This window comes from Thamnophis sirtalis, unplaced genomic scaffold (assembly GCF_051295495.1).
Source record: "Thamnophis sirtalis isolate CommonGarterSnake01/CBP01778 unplaced genomic scaffold, rThaSir2_p1.2 scaffold_3, whole genome shotgun sequence".
Taxonomy (NCBI): Eukaryota; Metazoa; Chordata; class Lepidosauria; order Squamata; family Natricidae; genus Thamnophis; species Thamnophis sirtalis.
In genome coordinates, this window is record NW_028261383.1 from 8687325 (window position 1) to 8712585 (window position 25261).

Here is a 25261-nt window from a genome sequence, read left to right on the forward strand (position 1 = left end):
CTCAACTTTTCAATTTCACCATTTGTCTGAAATGGTATAGAGTCTCCTGTTCCTACAGGGATTAGAAGACCTCCACGATCCCTTCCAATTCTGTTATTCTGTTAAATATTGAGCAATTAATGGAATGATTGATTGTTGTACTTTTTGGCCTGTAGGGTAAATTATTTTGAGTGAGCAAGAGTTATTGATCTGAAACTATTTTGGAATCTCAAGATTTCAGATGTTCCCAACGAAGGTAAAAATTGATGGACACTTCCAATCTAACAAGTAGAAGATATATTTCCTCTGACAGAAGTAAATGCACCATATCATTCTATCTCATTTCATCCTTCAAAATTGCTTTTCATGCTTCACTCATTACAAAAAAAATTGGGGATGTTGAAAATAAAGAACAACAAGAAAACAGTCAAGCTTAAATTACTCTTTTAAAATACTCATGGATCAAAATGCTCTGGATGAATCCAGTAACCTTTTTTCTGGTATCACTCACCTTCCTGAGTGGAGATGGTCCCCTCTGGACAAGGAACACAGTCATAGCAGCAAACTGGCTCTGCTTCTCGAGCCTTCTTGACAAATCCAGGCTGACAATTTTCCACACATTTGGACTGAGGCAGAGACTGAGAAGAAAAACAAAGGATGCCAAAGAAAATGTGTGAGAAACGGAGGTTGATATGAACATTTGCCAAGTGGTCTCTGGGCTTCACTTAGGTTCATATGAAATTTCTGACTACTTCCAAATGATTTCAAGAGATTTAATTAGAGATAGTTTCTTCATTTAGTTATTCACTTGGGCTACTGGCACATCACATTGCAATACTAGACTTTTCTACTTAATAAAGACTGGAGGGATAGAATCAAGGAAAGACTTAAACGTTATGTAACAACCAGTTTGTTCCTTTTCATGACTATATTAACATGAATCCCTCCACTCTTCATGTATCCGTGATTTTAATGACAATGGCCTCTTCATATTAATATTTAAAATAAAATGTATTTTAAAAGAGTTAGTTTATTCTGTTAGATTTATTTTAAAAAGTGGAATAAAACTGATGAAGAAAGTAACTTCTGATCAGTATTATCAGAAAATCATTCTTCTGAAGTATGTAAATTTGCAAAGACCTTGTCTTTGAAATTGGATCCTATTTAAAATACAAAGGAAGAATTTGTTTCAAATTAGGGCTAGATATGTGTGTGTGTGTGCATGTGGGCGCACGCACAGCACTTTATCTTCAATTCAATTTAACCCTTCCTAGCCGAATAAGACTAAAATTGACTGCTCATTTTCTAGGACTCCAGTGACATGAGATGGATGTGAGATCATGAGAACATGTTGCTCAAAATGGGTTAAATCAGGCATCTTCTCCTGTAGCATGCAGGGCAAGACTCTAAACCTTGTCATAAAGGGCTGTTTCTAGCTTGCTATCGGAGGTTTTCTGTTGGAGGACTACAATTGGGTGACACCAACTGCCTTGGAAATGTAGATCTACATTCATTATTTAAATTTTGACCTTCCTTTTTGCTCAGAGAGACTTAAGTTAGACAACAAACTAGATAAACAATTACAATCAAGGTTTTATTTTTCCCCCAGATCAAATGCTCTCTTACAACCCAAAGGCCATATCAAAGTATCCTTTATTTTCAAATTGTCCCTCATTAGTTCTGATATCAGGGAGGGCTTTTTGGAAGGTGACTATCCTGTTCCAGTGCTTGAGATTTCTGTGTCATGGTATTAGCTAATATCTGGCCACTCATTATAACTAAATCTGCTCCAGTGGTGGGATTCAAATTTTTTTACTACCAGTTCTGTGGGCATGGCTTGGTGGTCATGGCTTGGTGGGCATGCTAGGGGAAGGTTACTACAAAATCACCATTCCCTCCTGATCAGCTGAGACGTGGGAGGCAGAGAATAGATGGGGGCGGGGCCTGTCAGAGGTAGCATTTACTGATTCTCTGAACTACTCAAAATTTCTGCTACCAGTTCTCCAGAACTGGTCAGAATCTGCTGAATACCACTTCTGATCTGGTCTTCTACTAAAAGCAGAATGCCTACTGCTCTCTCCCCCAGAGGGGTGAAAGAGATGAATGGATAACTCTGACAAGACATGGGCTGCTTTAAAACATCACAGATTATGGACCTGCTCTTTCAGGAGATATTGTCTTCAAGCAGGACAAGATGAAGTTTATTTCTCACTGGGGTCAACATCTCCTCCATCCAACCATTCTTGATTCAATTCCATCAGATTCAGTCCAAACATGAATTTGGGAACTGATCAAAATAATTGTCCTCTTTCTTTATTGTTTGAGAACAAGGAACAAGAAAATGTGAGACTACTAGCAACAGAATCCCCAGCACTGGAGATCATCTATCATCTGTTTTATTGAAACACAAAATTGCAGTTGGAACACAAAAGGGCCATGATCTGCATCCAAAATGAATAATCATCCAGCATCCCATGTTGATATGGCTGCAGCAATTTCAAACTGGGATCCATATTATAGCATTATAGAAGGACACTTTAGTCATTAGTCATCTTGCAAGTTGTCTAATAGAACAATAACTCTATTTCTTCCCACATTCAGTTCTTCGTGAGAGTCATCCTCCTTGGTGACCAGGCTTAGCCTAGTTGAAATCAGTCCTCAAGCTTTGGGAAACCGAGAAAATGTGCCAATATTTCATCTACCTTATGGAGCATCTTCAGCTTTGAGAGAATATCCTGGTTGATGACAAATCTTTGTCTTTCAAAACTTGCTAGTGGCCTTCTGATAAGATACCGCCTGGGATCAACCACCCAGAGTGTGATGTCCAGATCTGCTGCTATATCTCCATTTTGGTCCAAGTACAGTTTCATCTGAGAAATATTGCAAAACTCGTTCTTCTTCAGAAAGGGGTGGAACTAGAATGAAGACATCCAGGAATTTTAAAAGTAGAAGACTTGGTTTCTTCTTCCATGTGGTCTTTTCACATTGGAAACTTTTTTCTTAACTTGGAAATATTCTTACTTGGGAGCTATCTCACTATATATCAAGCACTTTCTTACACAGTAAAAAACAAATGTTTATCAAATATGGATAATATATATTGATAAAATATAATTATAAAAATATGTCAATTAAAAAGACCATTATAAAATAGGTCACAAAAAATTACCACATTTTTTGGAGTATGACACACATTTTTCCCTTAAAAAAGAGAGTGAAAATCTGGGTGCATCTTATACACTGAATACAGCATTTTTGGCCTCCTGAAACCCTGCCCCCTTTGCAAAAATGGCCTTAAGGGGACTTATAGAGTGCTCCTGGGGGCTGAGGAGGGCAAAAATGAGTGAAAAATGGGCCATTTTTGGCTCACTTTTGCCCCCCCCTCCAGACCCCAGGAGCACTCTATAAGCCTCCTAAAGGCTACACATGCCATTTTTTGGGACAAAAAATGGGCCAGTTTTCACGAAAAATGGCCTTTTGGGAAGAGGTCTGCAGAGTGCAAAACCTTTTTTTAAAAACTTGCCTTTTTAAAATCTTGGTGCATATTATGGTCCGAAAAATATGGTAAACAAACAAACATATGATGAGATTATTCATAATCTCCTTTGAAACAACAGGGTGATTTCCAAGAAGCATTGATTTATCAAAGAGTTTTCAGGATAATCTTCCCTTCTCCAGAAGGGAAACAAAGTCAGATGAGCTAACTTTATTTCATTGGTAGATTAAAATAAAAGATTTTTGCCCATGCTAACATTTGCAAACTGATAGGGAAGGTAAGTGAATCCCACCGCTGATTATTACACTTCCTTAATAAATTGTAAGGAGCTTGGTGAAATAACTTGATTTCAGCAAAATATTAATAAAACACTTCCTGATGTGATGATTAGAAACCTAGATAAGTGAGGGCTGGATTGTGATGATTAAACTGACAAAGCATTTACAAGGTAAAAACTTTACAACATTAATCACAAACAAATACATACAGGATGTCAACCTTGAAGCTGACCTGGTTGAACCCATCTTGGAGTTTCAGAATTGCCACACTGGAGCAAGGGATAGGAAGTGGGGAGTAGAGATAGCTGGGGCTGTGTAGTGAAAATAAAATACTTTCCCCTTGAACCAAGGATGTTCTCACACCTGACCAGAGGAAGGAGGAGTGATGTCACCAGACATGTGGATATTACCATGATTCGGCCATGTCACTGATTGTTTGGGTTTGAGGCAGTAGTGAAATTCAATTTTTTTACTACAAGTTCTGTGGGCATGGCAGAGGAAGGATACTGCAAAATCCCCATTCCCACCCACCCTGGGGCCAGCCAGAGGTGGTATTTGCAAGTTCTCCGAACTACTCAAATTTTCTGCTACCGCTACTCCAGAGCCTGTCAGAACCTGCTGAATTTCACCCCTGGTTTGAGGGGAAAACCTTTACTTTTAATTAGGTGAAAACCAAGGGGCCTCTCAGAGTTGGTTTTCACCAGATATGTCCCAATTTGATATTTCCAATAAAGCTATTCTTTGAAGAACTACCTGCCTTGGAGTTGTTGCTTGCAATGGATCTATTACTTGGAACCCTGACACAGGAGTTTATTTGAAACTGCATGCATCCTTTTTAAAATTAGCAGTGTTTAACATCAAGTTATATATGTCATAATGGAACATTATCGCTTGAGTGATTAGATTGGCCAAACCTGTTGGCCATTTGTAGAAAAGTAGAGTGAGATTGGGACTCTCCTTTTTCCAATGGATTCTTTCTCCAAAAGAATTAAATCAGAGGGATCCTTATCGGGACCCCATACCTGCCATGGCGCCAGCCTTAGACCTGTGATTCTCCATTTGCCCTTTTTACTTCTCTTTGTGAATCTGTTGAAATACGCAGTATTCAAGGCATGGGCTAGAGTCTTAATGACACTATAAACTGTGTGGTCATTTGTCATTTCATTTTTGTTTTGGATTCCCAGTGGTGCTTTCTGGGTGCATCTTCTCCGGCCTTTGACAGAGAAGAGATGCTTTGAAGACAAACAGTGAAAAGACTGTTCTTGAAATTGGGGATCTACAAAAAACTTTGATTGAAAGGCATCATCTTTCAGTCTTTTATTCTCCTGAAAAGCAAAGGTCACAATACTATGGACGTATTTGAAAAGATCATAGTAACTAATTTTCCAAGTAACAAAGAGTGTCATAATCCAGACTTTTTTTCCAATGGGTCTTGGCATGCCTTCAAGTGCTAACTGGAAATAAAGAAGTCTGTCCAACCAGGAATGATGTTCTATAAACTGAACATAGACATTGACTTGTCTCCACTTAGAGATGGCCTCCCTGATGGGTGCTGTATCTCTAGTTGTTGAGAATCGTTGTGATAGAACAACACAAATTCCATTCTTGACCAGCATAGGAGTCAAGGTCCTCATGAAATTCTCTCCATTTTCAGTGTCTGAAGAAAAGAGACCAATCAAAGTCCATCTGAAATGGATAAGCAGTTGGACAATTCCTGGGTACTGTACCCCTAGTTTGGGGTGAGTCCGGTGGAAAAATGGGAATTGACTTTTATCACTCAGAGCCTCTGAAACAAATTCATGACTGATCTGAAAAAGGAGTGAATAATGCTGTGTAATATTTGGTGTTATGTAAAATATTGGTTTTTAATAAATCCAACTTGATTTCCATAAATATATTAGAATTGTTTATTGTTGATTAGCAATTAGGTCATTTCAAAATATTGAGTATAAAACACAGAACATATAACAAGACCATATATAAAACAGAAAAGAAAATTAAACTAGAAATAATACGAATAGAGAGAATCATGTACCTGTATCACTCCTACAATTTACCAAAACGAGATCCACAAAGCATATGCAGATGTGAACTAAAAGAAAGGATCATATTATGTGTAATTTTTGAATTCTGAGAAAAAAGGAATATATTGTTTTAGTATAAGGATTCCAGCAGGTTGTTGCTCTAATGTGCAGCCCAAGAAATCTATCTTTCTAATTCTTATACAATTTAAATAACACATATGCTACATCTTCTATCTCTGGATCTCCGTAATATTCTGATTATTTTAAGAGAGATGATTAAATCTTCCATCGTTAACCATTGCATACAGCTTCTGAAATGTTATTCCAGGAAATACTGCCCTAAGATCTTTAGACATTTCTGCATTTAAAATTTTGACAATTTAGTAGTTAATTTGGAGTGGCTGATCAAGTTGATGTGCCACAATTTCTCTGCTTTGATATCCTAATTCTTTCTGCAGCAGTCGTTTTGCCTTCCTCTTCAGTTGTACAAGAAACGGGGAGACTACCAGCTCCTAATATAATTTGTCAACTGTATAATCCAAGAAGTCTTTGTTTTAATTTTTGTCTATTGTAACAGATACAATTTTGGGAGTCTTGTCAGTTTCCATAGCTTTAATTTTACTCCAATAATTATAAATCTTGATTTTACACACAGGTCACATTTTATAAATTCCTAATTTAGTTCTAAAGACAGCAACTGAAAGACTTTTATCCACCCACAAAATATTTCTGACATGCTGTGATGTTGTATATTTTAAATCCCAAACCTCAACTCAGTATAGGAGCAGAGAGGTAATCTTGGCATTACTTGTTATATGAAACTGGAAATATTTTTTTTAAAAAAAATCAAGCTGGAAATTCACGAATTCTCTGGCAATAAATGAGCTAAATGGAACTTTGTTAAATTCTTATATTGGCTGACCATTGAATCTCCATTTATCCCATCAATTTCCAAACAGCATAACTTTTCACTTTGATTTATTATTAATCAGAAAATTATTATGAGACAAGGGTTCTTAGCAGCCCACTTAACTCAACTAGCACGTATGATAATAATATCATTATGGGTGTTCCATCACTTGAGTAAGGAGATTATGAATGAAAGATAGAAATGTATAGTAGGGAAAACACTAACTGCAAAGAAACCACTAACTGCTGTATGATATACGATGGAACTTATTGTTCCTATGTTGTTTTTAATGTTATGTGTTTGTTTTTGTTGATGTGTTTATGTGTTTAAAATAAAAATTTATCCTGTAAAAAAAAGAATAATAATAATATCATTGTGAGGGTTCCATCACTGGAGTTTTTAAGAAGAGACTGGACAGCCATTTGTCTGAAAAGGTATGGGGTATCCTGTTTGAGTAGGGGAATGGACTAGAAGACCTCCAAGGTCCCTTCCAAGTTTGATGATGTTCTGTGTTCTATCATATCATTGGCATATATCAAGTTACTGTGTGTATTTCAGGTCTGTTATATGTGCACTTCGGGATCCTTGATTAATCCTGCTGGGTGATTGATGTTTTAACCTGTTAACAGTGGTTCAACTACACATCCTTTTCTTACCCATTGGTGAGTACCAGTCCTTCTTCTAATGGCTCCTTTGAGCCCATTCTCAAATACACACTTGTAGAAAGACTTTGAATAGGGACAAAAGTCTGGGTTCCATCTTAAGGTTAATCAATTTTATCCATACATTTCTCTGTTTAATATGTCAAATGTTGCACTAAGATTTATAAACCCTAGTGGTATATTTTGTAATTAGATAGCTCAAGGCAAAATAATTATAGATTTCTTCTGTTTGAAGCCTGCTTGTTCTTCTGCAAGAATTGAATCTTGTAATCTACCCATTCTCAACTCTAATCCAGAGGAACCTAGTATATACTTTAGCCACAATATCTGTTAGACTAACTGGCCTTTAATTGCTAGGCCCCTTTTTGTTTCTTTCCTTATATGTAGAGAATACTATTGCCATCTTCTACACAACTTACACTCTATAAGTACAAATTAACTTGCCAACACAGGGCCCAAGCAGTTGAGCTTTTTTAAAAAATATTTCGACAGAAGACAGTTCTATCCAAGTATGTATCAGGCTTCTATGAAGAATTTGATCAGGAAAATGTTAGGTTGAAAACAAGTTGATGTGTTGGCTAATATGTTTGTAATTAGTTAATTCATTAACTAATGAATTAGTTAATAAGTTATGTGGTTCCTACAAGTCCATAAAACATATACCTATTATTTATTGTAGGTAAGATAATCCATTGGGACTCTTCATGAATCTGGAATTTGAACACTGTTGAAAATCTTATTATGGTTAAGATTATGTTACACATAAGAGCTTCCCATTACACCTTCCTTTTGTACAGAAGACCATGTGATTGGACCCAGAACTTCTCATATTCACAAGTGTTTGACAGAAGACCCTGAAGTAGCAGGTATGATGTCATGAGAGGATAGGTCTTGCTATCTCCCCACTATGAACACCAATCTTCAGCAATGACATCAGGAATGGCCATGATGAAAAGCAGCTCTGGAATTCTTAACAGAAGATATAGTTGAATCTATCGTCAACCCATCATCACTCATTCTGCCAGATATGCCAAACAAACCTGTGGGACTTTGTAGGTGCCTACTAATGTTGACAGCTGGATGGAGATATCCCTTCTAGCTGCATCAAGAAGAGCCAAGAGGTTGTCCTTCCTTCCACAGCTGTAGTTGGGAACATTGGGTTTTCCAGTAGAGAGCATGTCCAGCAAGGCATCTGAAGTGCCAAATGTGTTAAAATAGTTGTCAAGGATGTTGTAGCCAAGTGTGAGATTTCGCAGGAGCCTTACATTCTTGTTGACCGCTTGAACATTGAAAATGAAGCATAGTAATTTTGACTTGTCAAAGGATAAGCTAATGTGAAAAAAGTTTATGTTATTATCATCAACAGCAATAAAAAAACACATTTTCAATTTAATCCCCTTCAATTCCATTAAATATTCTGAATCTTAAGCAGATACTGATCCAAAACCAGAGGAAAATTATACTCACCATTTTATTTTAATGAGTATTAGGAAAATGGCATGGTGATAGTTTTCCACTAAGGTTAAGAATCACAAATTCATCCTTATGTAGTAATACTAATTTTGGTATGCCTAGTAATCAGTATATCAAATCATTCAGTCATTAAAGTGATACCAGCATTTAAAAAAGAGGAAGTTGTATATGGGATCTTGTGTGTGTGTGTGTCTGTTTGTGTGTGTCTGTGTGTGTTTGTGTATGTATGTATGTATGTATGTATGTATGTATGTATGTATGTATGTATGTATGTATTGTGTCACAACCCCTGGTATGCCCAAATATATATATGGAAATAGGCTGGGCTGAGGTAATTATAACCATTTCAATCAAATCTTTTAACATAGGTCATTTTAAACATATTAAAATGATGAACTCAGGATTCAACAAGGAGAGGAAAATAATCTGGACTTTTTCTGCATCATATTTGGATTTTAGTGTCTTCCACAAAATAAGACAAAGATAGAAGCCTTGGAAACTAAAACGATTAGTAAATTAGACAGCTCCTGCAATATAGTAGCAAGCGAAAAAAAGGGGGGAAAGTGTTAGAACTGCAAATGGAAAAAATGCAACTCCATCTCACTGAATGACTTACGAGTCAAAATTCATATAAGGAGCCATGTTGAAAGGCAATCTTATACTTGATAATTTTCTCCCAGTGATGACTATGCCAATGAGATGGTCTCCTGGCTTGTAATAGCTCCATGGTTTTATTCCATCCTGCTTTTGAAAACTCAGCAGGCACTTCATTCTAGGTTTTCCAGAGACTGTCTGGGACACCGGCAGCATCAGAAAAAGAAACAGGAGGTCCATAATTCAAGAAGAATAAGAGTTAGAAGAATTCAAAGCACTCTTGCTAGACAGAAATGCCAGAGTCTTTCCTGATTCAGAAAGAGACAAACTGAGCTTCACATGGAAAGGAGAGAAAGGTACCTTCAAGAACACAGATCATGCCTGTCTCAAAACCTGTGTCACACAGAGTGTGATTTGAGGCATTTATTCTTTTCTGGTGCAAGATCCCTTCTATGTTTCTTCATTCTGATGTTTATTTCAAATACAGTAACTGCAAAGGCAAAGAGGTCTCAAAGACCTGGATGGAGATGATTACAATGAAAAACAACTTCTCCCCTGGGTACCTGAAATTTCACAGGACTCCACGTGTGGAGGAGTTGGAGAAAAATGGTGAAAAATCACAGACACGGACAGTTGGGGAAACTGTTCTATAGTGGTTGTGGTTCTTCCTGTCAGGATATGTCCAGAAATTGATGCTGGAGGAAGATAGTTCCACATCCAGGAAACTAACTTCTACTGTCTTTCAATGTGGCATTTTGCCTCCAGAGATTGATGGGGAAAGTTGTCAGAATATTCATCAACTGGAATAGGACATAGCAACAGGTCAGCCATTGGGGACTGGCTGGAATAGGACATAGTGACAAGGTTAGCCAATGTATAAGCATGGCAACTGGGTCAGCCAATGGGAACTATTTGGTGACTGAGAGCCATGCCAGATGGCTTGGAGTCTGGGCATGGCTTACCTCTGTAGCTCTGAGTCTGTGCAAGAGAACTAATCTGGTCTGCTGCTGAACTGAAACTGAATACCATGTTCTCTCCTCTGCCTTTGAGCCAGCTCTTTGTATTGTATATATTACTTCATGTGTTATTATGTATATAAAGAAGTTACTGAATCAGTTATCTGTGTGTGCTTTCTGGATTTGATTTCTGCAACAAACTCTGACAAAAGTCATTGTGAGCTATGGAGTTTAGTGATGCTCTAGTTTGGTGCCTTTCTACTGCATCGTTGTTTAAATTGGGGAAAAGCTTTAGGGTGGATAGAATTTTATGTTGTTAATGGCATTCTATGTATTCTTCTTCCATATTCATGTAAGACACTGAGATCCTTTATATTCTGAAGTTTTCTAGTGAGTCAATTATGGTGGTCCCATACCATGGTGAATATTATGACCTACTTTCATTCCTACCCACCAACCTAGAAACTTCTTTGGGGGCAATTGGTGGGCTTTCTTCTGCTTGATTGGACATGCTCAGTGGTGTCGGGGCCCTTCCCCTCGCTGAGGCTCTCTAAGGCTGTGTGTTAACCCTCCACCCTTCCCAAAACTCCCACCAAATTCTTAGAAGGTGCTGTCATAAAAATATTCCAACAAAAACAAAGGGAAACCACAAGCAACCACAAGCAATAAATCTTACTTTAAGATCAGAGGTTTATTGTTTCATGAGCAATTTGGAACATGAATAGCCAACATAGTATTACTTACATTAACAACATTGCAATAAGCTTCCATTGGCATAGCTGAATCCAGCAAGGATTAGCTACGGCTAGTGGCCCTGAACTCTTCCCAAGATATTATTTTTTATACTTTTCTGCACGCATTTCACAACTTACTTCCTTGTTCTGTCTTACTGAGACAGTCTCCACATACACCTGTCTACATTTGAAGCTCTCAGACGCTTGTTACTTTCAGTTCCTCCTTTCCCACCATCTCATTCTTCCCGCTCTAAATTAAGGTGACCAGATTTTCAGATTGGAAAAGAGGGACACCCTTGACCGGGGGGGGGGGGCTTGATTAAAAAAAAATTTTTTTGTTAAAAGGTCACCCCAGGACACTGAAACCAGAATAAATACGAATCTGTTGCCAAACAAAATTTTGATCACGTGACCATGAGGATGCTGCAACGGTCGCTAAGTGTGAAAAATGGTCGCAACGGTCGCTAAGTGTGAAAAATGGTCATCAGTCACTTTTTTCAATGCCATTGTAACTTTGGTCACTAAATGTTTTCCCCCTCCTCGAGACTCCTCACTTCTTCCTTCATTCCTCTTGCTTATCTACCTTCACCTTATCTGTCTTCTGCTCTTTCCCTCTCTTCCTTCCTTCCTCCCTCCTTCCATCCTCTTCTTTCCTCACTCACTCCCTTCCTCCTTTTTTCTCTTCCTTCCTCCTTCCATTCTTTATACGATATAAAATTCAATGAGGGTGAAACACACAAAATCTGGCAAAGCTGCCTTGCACCAACCTGGCCTGCCCATAGAATAGCAGCCACTTTGAGACACATAAACCTGGTTTGAACATATTGCATCACAAAGATTTGCAAAGATCACATTTGCAAAAAGGAACATTTCTTGTAGTAAATACATTTTATAAACAATTTAAAAGTAAAAATCCCCCCAAAATAATAAAAAAGGTATTCTATAAATAAAAGAAATCCTTAAAAACCATTGTTAAGTATTACACCAGCAATAATTTATACTGTCACCATTTCAAACTATCATCAGAAATACGAATCTGTTGCCAAACATCAACATTTTGATCGCGTAACCATGAGGATGCCACAACGGTCGCTAAGTGTGAAAATGGTCGCTAAGTATGAAAAATGGTCATCAGTCACTTTTTTCAATGCCATTGTAATTTTGGTCACTAAACAGCCATGTTCCTGACTTAACAACCACCATGATTCACTTAATGTGGCAATAAAAGGTCGCAAAATGAGGCAAAAATCATTTAACAAACGTCTCCCTTAGCAACAGAAATTGGGGGATCAATCCTGGTCGTAAGTCGAGGATTACCGGTAGCCAATTGCAAAAGGCAACTTTACTTGGAACAGGTGAGATTGTGCCCGGATCCCTTTCATGCCAACATATCCATCTTCTGCTCTTTCCCTCTCTTCCTTCCTTTCTCCTTCCATCATCTCCTTTCCTCACTCACTCCCTTCTTCCTTTTTTCTCTTCCTTCCTCCTTCCATTCTTTCAGCTTCATTTCTTTTGCCTATCTACCTTCTCTGTCTTTCTGCTCTTTCCATTTCTCCCTTCCTCTTTGCTTTTGTTCCTTTCTCCTTCCCTCCTTTCCTATTTCTTGCTTCTTCCTTCCTTCTGCCTATCTACCTTCACCTTCTCTGTCTTTCTGCTCTTTCCCTGTCTTCCCCTTTCCTCCCACCTTCCCTTCTTTCCTTTCTAGTTCCATCCTTTCTTCTTTCCTCTCTCCCTCTTTTTTCCCTTCCTTCCCCCTTCCTCTTGCCTATCAACTTCATCCTCTTTGTCTTTCTGCTCTTTCCCTCTCTTCCCCTTTTCTTCCTACCTCCTTCCTTCTCCCTCCCTTCTTCTTTTTCTTCCTTTCTTCTTCCATCTTCCTCCTTCTCCTTCCATTCTTTCTCCTTCCATCCATCTTTTCTCCTTCCATCTTCTCCCCCCTCCCTTCTTCTTTTCCTCCCCCCTCCCTCCTTCCTTCCTCTCCTTCCCTTTCTCACACACAGGAAGGGGAGGGGGGCTATCTAGTCGCTTTCACAGCATAATTTCTTTATCTAACTTTTAAAAAACAGTGTGCAAATCAAACGAGATTTTCGTAACCTGCGAAGCACCAAGTTATATTATGTTGTTACAAATTCGCAGCTACTCCATTCTTTCTGATAGGGAACTACATTTCCCAAGATGCCTCAGGTCCTCAAAGTGCTGAACGCAGTTTTGCAATTGACTCCAGCGAGGCCCGGTAGCCGCCGGCTGGGGTGGTTGTCAGGGCGATGCGGAGCGGACGCGCCGTTTGTTACTGCTTCCAGCAATCAAGACGGACAAGGGAAGCGACTGAAACGGACGCTGGCCGCAGGAGAGCGAGGCTGCTGCCAGCCGTTTCACCTTGCGCAGCGAATTTGACTGGGTCCCGGGGCTTCTGCCGGGCGGCAGAAGCCCGGGAAGCGAAAGGAAGTTTTCTTCCCTACTGAAAGAGAAGCCGCAGCAGGAGAGCGAGGCTGCTGCCGGCCGTTTCACCTTGCGCAGCGAATTTGACTGGGTCCCGGGGCTTCTGCCGGGCGGCAGAAGCCCGGGAAGCGAAAGGAAGTTTTCTTCCCTACTGAAACAGAAGCCGCAGCAGGAGAGCGAGGCTGCTGCCGGCCGTTTCACCTTGCACAGCGAATTTGACTGGGTCCCGGGGCTTCTGCCGGGCGGCAGAAGCCCGGGAAGCGAAAGGAAGTTTTCTTCCCTACTGAAACAGAAGCCGCAGCAGGAGAGCGAGGCTGCTGCCGGCCGTTTCACCTCGCGCAGCGAATTTGACTGGGTCCCGGGGCTTCTGCCGGGCGGCAGAAGCCCGGGAAGCAAAAGGAAGTTTTCTTCCCTACTGAAACAGAAGCCGCAGCAGGAGAGCGAGGCTGCTGCCGGCCGTTTCACCTCGCGCAGCAAATTTGACTGGGTCCCGGGGCTTCTGCCGGGCGGCAGAAGCCTGGGAAGCGAAAGGAAGTTTTCTTCCCTACTGAAACAGAAGCCGCAGCAGGAGAGCGAGGCTGCTGCCGGCCGTTTCACCTCGCGCAGCGAATTTGCACTGGGTCCCGGGGCTTCTGCCGGGCGGCGGGACCCCCGCACGACGTTCTGTGCGGGCGGCAGCCGCTGAGCCCATGCTCTCGGAGGCGGCGATCCCATTCACGAAGAGGCAGCTCCTCGTGGGCGCAGCGCCTGCCGCCCGCACAGAGTGAATTTAATTGGGATCGCCTGCGGCCGCGAGGACCCCTACACAAATGGATTCCTCGCGGCCGCAGGCGATCCCAATTCACTCAGCCAGGCCCAGGGCGGGCAATTTCTGCACGAATTGCCCGCCCCGGCTGAGTGAATTGGGATCACCTGCGGCCACGAGGAATAGTCCGTTCGTGCAGAAATTGCCCGCCCCGGCTGAGTGAATTCAATTGGGATCGCCTGCGGCCGCGAGGACTCCTCACGGCCGCAGGCGATCCCAATTCACTCAGCCGGGGCGGGCAATTTCTGCACGAACGGACTACTCCTCGCGGCCGCAGGAGGACAGGGAGGAGGAGGGGGCAGCCGCCCGCACGCGGTTCAGGGGCTTCTGCCGGGCGGTGGGAGCCCCTGAACCGGCCGCGGGCGGCTGCAGCTGCCCCCACCCTCTCCTCCTGCCGCGGCGAGCGGAAAATTCGATTAGAATTAGATTACTCACCAGTCAGCGCAGCTGCAACCTCTTTCGTCTTTTGTAGAAAGGAAATGGAAACTCGCGCAAGCATGCTGAAAATTTCCCATCCCAGCCAGCTCACTGATTGGCTGGAGTCCAGGCCAATCCAATCAGTGAGCGGGAGGCTGGGCTGGCTAAAATTTGTAGGTAGTAGGTAAAAGGCTAAAAGCACGCTTTTTTTGGCGCTCGCAGCTCCCGCCCATCAGCTGCTAGCTTGCTGGGCTGGCTCATCTGGTAGGATAGAGAACAGAACGATGAGCCAGCCCAGCAAGCTAGCAGCTGATGGGCGGGAGCTGCGAGCGCCAAAAAAAGCGTGCCTTTTAAAAAGGCGGGCGGGACGCGGGAAAATGCATTGGAAGGCGGGTGTGTCCCGCCAAAAGCGGGACGTCTGGTCACCTTACTCTAAATGTATCCATACAAGTACAAACTTTGCAGAAAAAGCAGCAAAAAAAGTCAGACACAAGTCAGCACATTAGAAATATGTTTGGTACATTTTGAAATTATGTTAGTTTAAAACTTTGGTCCAGTGAGGCCTGCAAGTCACTCCTAGGCCTATTACCTGCAACTTTCCAATGAATATTTTTCTCCCCTCACAGTGCAATTGAGAATCTGATTATGCTTACTATATCTGCATACCTGGTTGGGAGGGGGGTTACATTCTTATCTGGAGAGTGGGACATTGATATGTACACTTTGGCCTATGAGGAGAAACCGGAGAGTTGAGCGATGGGGACCTGAGAGAATAGGCAAGACTATCCTCACTGTGATGGGCAGAGGATGGGCAGAGGGTGGACCATATCCCCATCAGGTCCAGTAGTTTAAAGTAGTCCCAGTTTACAGCCCTTAGCTTCAACTCTCAATCCCTGGCTAAACAGCCATGGTGATGCAATGGTTAGAATGCAGTACTGTAGGTTAACTCACTGCTCAATCAGGACTTTGATTATAACCAGCTCAAGGTTGACTCAACCTTCCATCCTTCCAAGATTGGTAGAATGGTAGGACCCAGATTGCTGGGGACAATATACTAACTCTGTAAACTGCTTAGAGAAGGCTGTGAAGCACTATGAAGCGGTATAAGTCTAAGGGCTATTGCTATTGCTACCAGATCCTTGGTTGCTTTGGGTTTATCAGGTTGAAATCAGAATACCTGCCGTAGATGCATATTCCCATCACCCAAAGGCTCCCACCCTTCCTCACCTCCTTAAAATATACACTGTAAGGACCTGGCCCAGCTGGTCCCCAAGGAAAGCAAAACCCTTGACTCATTGGAGGTTCATCAAAATAACTTTTACTGAGAAATAGTAGATGCAGAAAGGTCAGCTGAAATCTAAAGGTCCAAAGGTTTTGCACAAGGCACAAAACAATTCTTTTGTTTTCCCCAAACGCAATCACTCTGGCAGCCAATATGATACCATAGAGATGTTATGAGAAAACTGAGGTGCTGGATAGATAACAGGCCACTCTCAGGGCACGATGGCCTTGGAACCATAATCTCTCTATCCTACAGAGCAGAAAATTCTTCTGGGGGGAAAATGATTAAGGCATAGAAAACACAATGATCCCAAGAAATGTTCTCAAAGTTTCTGAAGGCTTCCCTTCACTTGATGGGGTTTGCTAAAACTCAGCTTTCCCATTTTTATATTTGAGATACATGACACCTCAATAATAAATGTACATAATAGACATAAAAGCAATAATAAAAGCAATAATCACAAGCATAGAGATCAATACCCATTTTTCCACCATCCCCCCTCTTCCATTAAACCAATCTGCTGAAGGTTGCAGCATCAGATATAGATTAGCAGAGTTGGAAGGGACCTTGTAGGTCATCCAGTCCAACCCTCTGCCAAAGCAGCAGATCCTACACCATTTCTGACAAATGGCATTCCAATCTCTTCTTGAAAGCCTCCAGTGATAAAGCTCCCACAACTTTCGAAGGCAAGCTGTTCCATTGGTTGATTGTTCACATTGTCAGAAAATTTCTCCTTTTTTCTAGGTTGAATCTCTCCTTGATTAGTTTCCACCCATTACCTTGTCTGGCCTTCAGGTTCCTCGGAAAATAGCTTGACAACTTCCTCTCTGTGGCAGCCCCTCAAATATTGGAACAATACTATCATGTCTCCCCTGGTCCTTCTCTACATTAGACTAACCATAGCCAGTTCCCGCAACCGTTCTTCATATGCTTTAGTCTCCAGCCCCCTAATCATCATGGTCGCTCTTCTCTGCACTTTTTCTAGAGTCTCAACTACTTTTTTATAGTGTGGTGATCAAAACTAGATGTGGAATTCTAACTAGGGTCTAACTAAGGTATTATAGAGTGGTATTAGTACATCAGCATCAGCTCAAGCAGTGCTACTGCTGTTTAGCAGTGACCATCTAATAGGTGAAATACTGGTAGGTCAGATTGGTATTTGCAGAACTCAGCAGGAGGAAGAGGCACAAGAGGTAAGACAAGCATTTGGGCTGGTAAAGGCATCTGCAATTCCATCCTTGGTTGAAACAGGCCCAATGCTGTGTAATTGTCAATATGTTGCAGTCCTCCTCATAAGTTTATATTCCAGTCAATCAGAAAGACAATCATTAGCCATTGCTGTGTGGCACCAGGGTCTATTATGCACACAAATGCATACATATGTCCATCATTTAAATATGAGTCAGCAGCGTGCTGCATCTACCAAAAAAACCAACGCAGTTCAAGGCTGCATTGACAGAGGGATGGAATAAAGCTCACTTTATGATGCCTTGGTAAGGCCACACTTGGAATATTGCATCCGGTTTTGGCTGCAACCATAGGAACAAACCTGAGAATACCCAATAACATGAATCTGAAACTTGAATAGGAAGACAATAACAGACTTGGCACTGGATTCAAGTGCTTCAATGACTTTCTAAAAGGATGGAAATGACCAGCTGTCTGCAAGGAATAAAAATTCTTTCATTCCCCACAATCCTGTCAGAGCTGGAGAAGCTTCTTGGATCAAAAGTGAAACATCTTCAAAAGAAAAAACAAGAAAGTTCAGCTGCCCTCTGGGGTGGGGGAAGCACCTTTGGGACTATCAATACTGCAGGCTTAATTAGTTTTTTGAGAAGTAGCAAAGAGAAATGTTAAGCAAACCTTGTCAGGAATGGTCCAGCTATAAAAGTGTCTCCTACAGGACACTCCTCACCAGAAGTAAAAAAGACTGTTGAGCATCTCCTTCCAAAAAAACTGGAAAAAGAAACTGAGAGAGAAGAAGCCACAATGAGGAAGAAAGTTGATCTGGAGTTCAACTAAATGGAGATGGCTGAGAAAAGGCACATCAGGAGAAGGAGAAGGAGCACTGACACCAGTTACGGCACTACCCAAACCTCAAAGGTATGAAATGACCAATTCAAAAAGAACTGTGAAAGAGATGATGTTGAGACATTCCTAACTAACTTTGAAGATGTCTGAAAAGTTGAGAGTACTCCAAAGCCCAGAATATGGCTCCTATTTGCCTTCTCTTGATATGTTGCTTAACCAAAATATTAGCTAATCTGAGTGTTCTAAGGAAGGAGGACAAACACAAATATTAATTATTAATTCATTTATTTCATGTTTTCATTTAATTAATCTTACACTCTTCATATTTTTATTTCATTTGGTTTTAAATAGCCCCAATTGCAAGGGAACACATGCAAAGGAAGCGTACAAACCAATAATAATTGTAATAAGTAATTACATGATATGAATCTAAGAAACAATTTCATTATAAGTTTCCTATTTTTATCACTAAGTGTTCCTTAGTGTTTAGTTCTGGTCGCAGGAGAATAATGTAGCACTTGGGGAAGAAGATGCAGCCCAATAGCCCAGCACCAGAGGCCAAGATGGAGAAGACCTGCACAGCCACCATGTATTTCCCTTTGGTGCTCAGGTAGGTGGGCAGGAAGGAGATCCAGACACTGCAGAAGACCAGCATGCTGAAGGTGATTAGTTTGGCTTCATTGAAGGCCCCAGGGAGGTTTCTGGCTAGGAAAGCCACCATGAAGCAAACAGCAGCTAGGAAACCCATGTAGCCAAGGACAACATAGAACATGGTGACAGAACCTTCATTGCATTGAAGGATGATCTCTCCAGGCTGGGAGTGCAGGTCAGAATCAGGGAAAGGGGGAGAAACTCCCAGCCAAAGGGCACAAATACAAATTTGAACACCAGAACAAGAAAGGATGATGGAATTAGCCAAGCTCTTCTTCAACCATCTTCTCATTTGGCTTCCTGGTTTTGTTGCCAGGAAGGCTAATATCACTGTGATTGTTTTGGCCAACAAAGAAGACACAGCTACTGAGAAGACAATACTGAACACTGTTTGTCGGAGAAGGCAGGTAGTTTTCCTTGGTTGTCCAATGAAGAAAAAGGTCGACAAGAAACAAAGCAGGAGGGAGGCCAGGAGAATGTAGGAGAGGTCCCGGTTGTTGACTTTGACAATGGGTGATTCTCGGTATTTAAGGAATATGATTAAAACAAAGCCTGTGGTTAGAAACAAGACTAGGGCAAAACAGAGCAAGATGATGGCCAGATGTTCCTCATAGATCAGGAAGGTTATTTGTTTAGAGATACATCGGAGTCGGTTCTCAGTTGAATATTGATCATCTGGGCACTTAGTGCATTTTTCAGTATCTGGGATAATAGAAAATAATATTTATTTTATAGTCTCAACTTTTCAATTTCACCATTTGTCTGAAATGGTATAGAGTCTCCTGTTCCTACAGGGGTTTAGATTAGAAGATCTCCAAGATCCCTTCCAATTCTGTTATTATGTTATTTTGAGTGAGCAAGAGTTATTGATCTGAAACTATTTTTGGAATCTCAAGGTTTCAGATGTTCCCAACGAAAGTAAAAATTGATGAACACTTCCAATCTAACAAGTAGAAGAGATATTTCCTCTGACAGAAGTAAATGCACCATATCATTCTGTCTCATTTCATCCTTCAAAATTGTTTTTCATGCTTCACTCATTACAGAATAAATTGGGGTTGTTGAAAATAAAGAACAACAAGAAAACAGTCAAGCTTAAATTACTCTTTTAAAATACTCATGGATCAAAATGCTCTGGATGAATCCAGTAACCTTTTTTCTGGTATCACTCACCTTCCTGAGTGGAGATGGTCCCCTCTGGACAAGGAACACAGTCATAGCAGCAAACTGGCTCTGCTTCTCGAGCCTTCTTGACAAATCCAGGCTGACAATTTTCCACACATTTGGACTGAGGCAGAGACTGAGAAGAAAAACAAAGGATGCCAAAGAAAATGTGTGAGAAACACATTCATTATTTACGTTTTGACCTTCCTTTTTGCTCAGAGAGACATAAGTTAGACAACAAACTAGAAAAAACTATTGCAATCAAGCTTTTATTTTTCCCCCAGATCAAATGCTCTCTTACAACCCAAAGGCCATATCAAAGTATCCTTCATTTTCAAATTGTCCCTCATTAGTTCTGATATCAGGGAGGGCTTTTTGGAAGGTGACTATCCCGTTCCAGTGCTTGAGATTTCTGTGTCATGGTATTAGGTAATATCTGGCCACTCATTATAACTAAATCTGCTCCAGTGGTGGGATTCAAAAAAATTTACTACCAGTTCTGTGGGCATGGCTTGGTGGGCATGGCTTGGTGGGTATGGCAGGGGAAGGTTACTACAAAATCCCTATTCCCTCCCGATCAGCTGGGACTTGAGAGGCAGAGAATAGATGGGGCAGGGTCTGTCAGAGGTAGCATTTACTGATTCTCCGAACTACTCAAAATTTCTGCTACCAGTTCTCCAGTCTTCTACTAAAAGCAGAGTGCCTACTGCTTTCTCCCAGAGAGGTGAAAGAGATGAATGGATAATTCTGGCAAGACACGGGCTGCTTTAAAACATCACAGATTATGGACCTGCCCTTTCAGGAGACACTGTCTCCAAGCAGGACAAGATGAAGTTTATTTCCCACTGGGGTTAACAGCTCCTCCATCCATCCAGTCTTGATTCAGTTCCATCAGATTCAGTCCAAACATAAACTTGGGAACTGATCAAAATAATTGTCCTCTTCTTTATTGTTTGAGAACAAGGAACAAGAAAATGTGAGACTACTAGCAGCAGAATCCCCAGCACTGGAGATCTGGAGATCCTCTATCAACTGTTTTGTGAAAACACAATATTGCAGTTGGAACACAAAAGGGCCATGATCTGCATCCAAAACGAATAATGATCCAGCATCCCATGTTGATATGGCTGAATCAGTTTCAAACTGGGATCCATATTATAGCATTATAGAAGGACACTTTAGTCATTAGTACTGAAATCTTGCAAGTTGTCTAATAGAACAATAACTCTACTTCTCCCCACATTCAGTTCTTAGTGAGAGTCATCCTCCTTGGTGACCAGGCTTAACCTAGTTGAAATCAGTCCTCAAGCTTTGGGAGAATGAGAAAATGTGCCAATATTTCACCTACCTTATGGAGCATCTTCAGCTTTGAGAGAATATCCTGGTTGATGACAAATCTTTGTCTTTCAAAACTTGCTAGTGGCCTTCTGATAAGATACCGCCTGGGATCAACCACCCAGAGTGTGATGTCCAGATCTGCTGCTATATCTCCATTTTGGTCCAAGTACAGTTTCATCTGAGAAATATTGCAAAACTCGTTCTTCTCCAGAAAAGGGTGGAACTAGAATGAAGACATCCAGGAATTTTAAAAGTAGAAGACTTCGTTTCTTCTTCCATGTGGTCTTTTCACATTGGAATCTTTTTTCTTAACTTGGAAATATTCTTACTTGGGAGCTATCTCACTATATATCAAGCACTTTCTTACAAAGTAAAAAACAAATGTTTATCAAATATGGATAATATATATTGATAAAATATAATTGTAAAAAAATGTCAATTAAAAAGACCATTATAAAATAGGTCACAAAAAAATTACCATATTTTTTGGAGTATATGATGCAACTTTTTTCCCTCAAAAAAGAGAGTGAAAATCTGGGTGCGTCTTATACACTGAATACAGCATTTTTGACCTCCTGAAACCCTGCCCCCTTTGCAAAAATGTCCTTTAGGAGGCTTATTGAGTGCTCCTGGTGGCTGTGGAGGGCAAAAATGAGTGAAAAACGGGCCGTTTTTGGCTAATTTTTGCCCCTCTCAGACCCCAGGAGCACTCTATAAGCCTCCTAAAGCCTACGTATGCCCTTTTTTTGACAAAAAACGGGCCAGTTTTCACAAAAAAATGCAGAGTGCAAAACCTTTTTTAAAAAAATTGCCTCTTTAAAATCTTGGTGCATCTTATGGTCCGAAAAATATGGTAAACAAACAAACATATAATGAGATTATTCATAATCTCCTTTGAAACAACAGGGTGATTTCCAAGAAGCATTGATTTATCAAAGAAGTTTTCAGGGTAATCTTCCCTTCTCCAGAAGGGAAACAGAGCCAGATGAGCTAACTTTATTTCATTGGTAGACTACAATAAAAGAATTTTGCTCATGCTAACATTTGCAAACTGGTAGGGAAGGTAAGTGAATCCCACCACTGATTATTACACTTCCTTAATAAATTGTAAGAAGCTTGGTGAAATAACTTGATTTCAGCAAAGTATTAATAAAACACTTCCTGATGTGATGATTAGAAACCTAGATAAGTGAGGGCTGGATTGTGATGATTAAACTGACAAAGCATTTACAAGGTAAAAATTTTACAACATTAATCACAAACAAATACATACATGATGTCAACCTTGAAGCTGACCTGGTTGAACCCATCTTGGAGTTTCAGAATTGCCACACTGGAGCAAGGGATAGGAAGTGGGGATTAGAGATAGCTGGGGCTGTGTAGTAAAAATAAAATACTTTCCCCTGGAAACCAAGGACATTCTCAAACCTGACCAGAGGAAAGAGGAGTGATGTCACCAGACCTGTCGATATTACCATGATTGGGCCATGTGACTGATTGTTTGGGTTTGAGGCAGTGGTGAAATCCACTTTTTTTCTACTAACAGTTCTGTGGGCATGGCAGAGGAAGGATACTGCAAAATCCCCATTCCCACCCACCCTGGGGCCAGCCAGAGGTGGTATTTGCCAGTTCTCTGAACTACTCAATTTTTCTGCTACCGCTACTCCAGAGCCTGTCAGAACCTGCTGAATTTCACCCCTGGTTTGAGGGGAAAACCTTTACTTTTAATTAGGTGAAAACCAAGGGGCCTCCCAAAGTTGGTTTTCACCAGATATGTGCCAATTTGATATTTCCAATAAAGCTATTCTTTGAAGAACTACCTGCCTTGGAGTTGTTGCTTGCAATGCATCTATTACTTGGATACCTGACACAGGAGTTTATTTGAAACTGCATGCATCCTTTTTAAAATTAGCAGTGTTTAACAGTGTTAAAATTATATATGTCATGATGGAACATTATCCCTTGAGTGATTAGATTGGCCAAACCTGTTGGCCTTTTGTAGAAAAGTAGAGTGAGATTGGGACTCTCCTTTTTCCAATGGATTCTTTCTCCAAAAGAATTAAATCAGATGGGTCCTTATCGGGACCCCATACCTGCCATGGCGCCAGCCTTAGACCTGTGATCCTCCATTTGCCCTTTTTACTTCTCTTTGTAAATCTGTTGAAATACGCAGTATTCAAGGCATGGGCTAGAGTCTTAATGACACTATAAACTGTGTGGTCATTTGTCATTTCATTTTTGTTTTGGATTCCCAGTGGTGCTTTCTGGGTGCATCTTCTCCGGCCTTTGACAGAGAAGAGATGCTTAGAAGACAAACAGTGAAAAGACTGTTCTTGAAATTGGGGATCTACAAAAAACTTTGGTTGAAAGGCATCATCTTTCGGTCTTTTATTCTCCTGAAAAGCAAAGGTCACAATACTATGGACGTATTTGAAAAGATCATAGTAACTAATTTGCCAAGTAACAAAGGATGTCATAATCCAGATTTTTTTTCCAATGGGTCTTGGCATGCCTTCAAGTGCTAACTGGAAATAAAGAAGTCTGTCCAACCAGGAATGATGTTCTATAAACTGAACATAGACATTGACTTGTCTCCACTTAGAGATGGCCTCCCTGATGGGTGCTGTATCTCTAGTTGTTGAGAATCGTTGTGATAGAACAACACAAATTCCATTCCTGACCAGCATAGGAGTCAAAGTCCTCATGAAATTCTCTCCATTTTCAGTGTCTGAAGAAAAGAGACCAATCAAAGTCCATCTGAAATGGATAAGCAGTTGGACAATTCCTGGGTACTGTACCCCTAGTTTGGGGTGAGTCCGGTGGAAAAATGGGAATTGACTTTTATCACTCAGAGCCTCTGAAACAAATTCATGACTGATCTGAAAAAGGAGTGAATAATGCTGTGTAATATTTGGTGTTATGTAAAATATTGGTTTTTAATAAATCCAACTTGATTTCCATAAATATATTAGAATAGTTTATTGTTGATTAGCAATTAGGTCATTTCAAGATATTGAGTATAAAACACAGAACATATAACAAGATCATATATAAAACAGAAAAGAAAATTAAACTAGAAATACTAAGAATAGAGAGACTCATGTCCCTGTATCACTCCTACAATTTACCAAAACAAGTTCCACATAGCATATGCAGATGTGAACTAAAAGAAAGGACCATATTATGTGTAATTTTTGAATTCTGAGAAAAAAGGAATATATTGTTTTAGTATAAGGATTCCAGCAGGTTCTTGGTCTAATGTGCAGTCCAAGAAATGTATCTTTCTAATTCTTACACAATTTCAATAACACATATGCTACATCTTCTATCTCTGGATCTCTGTAAATATTGTCATTATTTTAAGAGAGATGATTAAATCTTCCATAGTTAACCATTGCGTACAGCTTCTGAAATGTTGTTCCAGGGAATAGTGCCCTAAGATCTTTGACATTTCTGCATTTAAAATCTTGACAATTTAGTAGTTAATTTGGATTGGCTGATCAAGTTGATGTGCCACAATTTCTCTGCTTTGATATCCTAATTCTTTCTGCAGCAGTCATTTTGCCTTCCTCTTCAGTTGTACAAGAAACGGGGAGACTACCAGCTCCTAATATAATTTGTCAATTGTATAATCCAAGAAGTCTTTGTTTGAATTTTTGTCTATTGTAACAGATACAATTTTGGGAGTCTTGTCAGTTTCCATAGCTTTAATTTTACACCAATAATTATAAATCTTGATTTTACACAAAGGTCACATTTTATAACTTTTCCTAATTTAGTTCTGAAGACAGCAACTGAAAGACTTTTATCCACCCACAAAATATTTCTGACATGCTGTGATGTGGGGTTTATTCTAGTAGTTGTATATTTTGAATCCCAAACCTCAGCTCAGTATAGGAGCAGAGAGGAAATCTTGGTATTACATGTTATATGAAACTGGAAATACTTTTTAAAAAAAATCAAGCTGGAAATTCACGAATTTTCTGGCTATAAATGAGGTAAATGGAACTTTGTTAAATTCTTTTATT